Below are 3,630 nucleotides of genomic sequence, written 5' to 3' on the forward strand. Positions count from 1 at the left end.
AGACACGTTCAACATGTGTTCGGTGGGGGTCCACAGGTGGAGTACGTGATGACAAATGGCAGACAAGGCCGGCTCTGGCCCGTTAATTGTTGTTGGAGGCCGAAGGCTGCGTCACTCGTTTCACCTCGCGACAGGTCGGCGGGGGGACGCGATCATTAATATTGGAACATTTCCATCCATCTACCTGAAACAAGAGGCCAGTCATTTAAAGGGCTGGCGCTGGGCAGACCTTTCACGCCCTGTTTATATCACTGATCCAAGCACATTACCAGAGCTGTGGGGGACCACTGCCGGTCATTAATTACATTAACACACACACACACACACACACACACACACACACACACACACACACGCACAACCTTTATTGGCACCCGGTCACATTTGAAAAATGTCACACGTGCGAGATAAGGTACACTAACACACATCCGGTGTGCCATTTTAGCGAAACATCAAACGCCCCGTCAAGTTCCCTCTCGGCGAGCCATGTGTGCACTTTCTCACGCGCACACTTACTTAAAGCTACTCCTCCAGTCACCCCAGGGTGCACGTAAATTATGTCAGGTGGAGAGTACGTGTGCATGTGTGTGAGAAGAGGAAGAGATGAAGAAAGAAAGAAAGGGGAAAAAAAAAAAAAGGTACTGGACCTCGTCTGTGTTTTGATCTCTCTCACTGCACCTGACAGGCCGTACAGAGAGACCCAGGTTCTCCAGATCAATCATTCAAAAGTATTTACAAATGCAGAAAGCCAGACACAGACAGGTTGGCACATGGCCACTCTGTTTAAGTGCTTTTCAATGTGTCTGTGGTGTCAACATCTATTTCACACTCATCTACACCTCAAAGGGGGAAAAAAAGATGTTCCGGTGACCTTTAGCAAGTGTCAAATGTGAAGAGAAGAAGAGGAGAAAGAGAGACGGGCGATTCAAGAGATCTGTCCGTGTGCGCCTTGAATAACCTTTTTATTTACCCGGGAAAGATTGACTGAGCGTGCTCTTTATTAGAAACATACCAGCGGTGTCGCACAGTACATCTAAAGATTTCTGGTGGACAATAAAAAAAACATCTTGTTCAAGGGCATCTTGAGCTATAAACCCAGTGCAGGATTCAAACCAGCAACCTTTTCTTTTTTTTGTCACAAGAACAGCAGTATGAGCTCTTGGCTGCCATGACCGACATGCAAGGGCCATTTGCCATTTTGCCTTAATTGTTAGTTTGCGTCCCGGGCCGTAATGTTTCCATTAAGATGATGTCGATCGAGAAAAGCTTTTTAGTTTTCACCTTCAAATTACAACATGCTCTCATGAGGTCAGCTGTTTTCCATGCGGAATGGCCGATTTTAACGCAGACGCAGTCCCTTGGTATTCAGGCAGGGTCCGGTTCAGCCCGGGCGGAGGGGGGGGAGGGAGAGTGAGAAAAGGAGGAAGGGAAGGAGAAATGGACGGAAGGAGGAGAGGAAGGAGAGCGTTGATTGAAAGACTGTGATTAGCAGTTTCCAGCAGGGCACCAGGGCCACTGAGTTGTTCCAACAGGGTTGTCGCGTCTCGAGGTGCAGTCAAGGAGAAGTCAGTGCTTTAGAACGCTCCCTCAATTTCTCCATCTCCCCATTTCCCCCTCCTTCCCTTCCCTCCCTCGCTCGCTCTCACCACCCAGCCACACTTTTCCTGGCCCTCCAAAAAAAATCAATATGGTTGTTTAAAGTGCAGCTTGGCCCAGGGGGAGGGCCGGCTAGCTGTAGGGGCTGGATGCGAAGCTTACAGGGAGGACAAGAGATGTCCTCCAGGCCTGTCCCACAGGCAGTGTCAAGGACAGACCTGAATATCAGAGGACTGAGGCCACCGGATTGCCCTTCCGCTCTCTCTCTCTCTCTCTCTCTCTCTGTCTCTGCTGGCCCGTCTTGGCTGGCTCAGCGGGGCAGAAGAGATCGATAAGCAGGTGGAGCGTTTCAAATCCCCGGCTCCGGAGGGCCGACGTTACGCTCCTCAGAGCCCAGCGGACCAGGGCATCGCTCAGGGCAGAGCAGCTGGATGGATGGATGAGTGGGCGGGCGTGTGCTAGTCGCACCTAGTCATTGAAAGGTTTGTGATTTGTGACAATAAACAATTCAATAGCACTTAGCCATACACAGTGTCTGAGGGGTGTAAGAGCCAGACTCTTCACACACACACTGCCATTGTCTCAGCATGTCACAGATCAGAAGCATTCAGAAAGGTCAGGCAGCTATGGACCAGCCTGGTACCGTATCTCACAGTAGGTGAGTACCTGTAATGCTGCTATGATGCAGAATAAAGCATGTAAAATGGCCTTTAAAAAAAAAAAAATAGAAATGGCATGTTCATTGTCAACAGCAGTGTTCCTCATTTCCATACAGTAGGCTTGACGAGGAAGCCTGTACATGATGTGGATGAAGTGTGCGAGGAGGATTTCAGTGTGTGAGTGACTGATCACAGTGGAAGTGGCTTGTGTCTCTAATCCAGTACCACTGTTAGACCCGGCTGTGTGTACCACGCCGCGGGTTGATCAAACCCATCATGTGACAGGCAACCTCTTCAAATGACGATGATTTCCCAGCTCTGTGTCCTTTTCGGCTCCCATATTAGATCATCTTCTGACACTGCGGAGTCTGCTACTTCATCTGGGATAAAGATGATGTGCAAGCCGACCGGAGGGGCTGCGAGTCAAGGGTAAACGAGGGGCTGAGACAGGGGGTACTGTGCCGCGTTGGCTGACAGCTGTGACAATTATCATGTGGTATATTATAACCTTATGCTAAACATAAGATTTTTGATGAAGTATGTTGCTTGACAAAACACTTCCAAGGACATTTTACCAGCTGTGTGTCACATTCACACACAACACATGGAACGAAGAAGATCATACAACGTATCAAAAATGGAGAGGATCCTGTCTGCTTCAATTTTATCGATCATCAAAATGTGACTTGGTGTTGTACTTTTCAACTATATCGTATTTTCTTGAATTATTTGTTGATACCCATTTGTTGGAACTGATTTCTGAATGTGGTATTATGAACAGGCTTGAGCCGTGGCCTAAGTACAAATGCTGACAATGACCTGAGCCACTAGAAAAACATGTGGCACAAAACAGATGTGGACTGCACATCTAGGACAGGTCTAATTCTATCTCATGTAGTTCTTTGACCCAGATAAACTGGCATTATGATGGGACCTCAGATTAATATTGAATTAAGGGCCGAATATCATTTGTGGCTGTTTACACGGCCGTCAGCCCGTCTTCCTGGAATCCTGAAGCAGATAAGTTTGCTATAATGGCATTAGCCAAATCCCAGAGTATAGCAGACGGCACTTGTCTTGCTTCAGAAGCCACCTCATTTCTTTATTTATTTTTCCTTCACTCATTGTGAACAAAGGGGAAATATTCTACCAGGAATTGAATAGCTTAATCCTCTTTTCACTCTTCCCAGTAGCTTGAATGGTGACAGATTAACATCCTGGAGGTTTACGAACCCAGCCATTTGAAAATGTAATTGCTGGTGTGACACTGCATGCATGTGTTTAAGTTGAGGGTTAATATTAAAGCTCAAAACACACACATGCACTGGAGACGTGGGGGGGGGGGGGGGGGGGGGGGGGGGGGGGGGGGGGGGGG

At 48.0% G+C, this 3,630-nt stretch overlaps 1 protein-coding gene across 2 annotated transcripts in view; it reads right to left on the bottom strand.

Moving 5' to 3' along the window:
- fto (FTO alpha-ketoglutarate dependent dioxygenase) overlaps positions 1–3,630 on the bottom strand; it is a 115,241-nt gene that overhangs the window by 99,342 nt on the left and 12,269 nt on the right. The window lies entirely within an intron of this gene.

This window comes from Anarrhichthys ocellatus, unplaced genomic scaffold (assembly GCF_004355925.1).
Source record: "Anarrhichthys ocellatus isolate YVR2014 unplaced genomic scaffold, GSC_Weel_1.0 scaffold8, whole genome shotgun sequence".
NCBI classification, from domain to species: Eukaryota; Metazoa; Chordata; class Actinopteri; order Perciformes; family Anarhichadidae; genus Anarrhichthys; species Anarrhichthys ocellatus.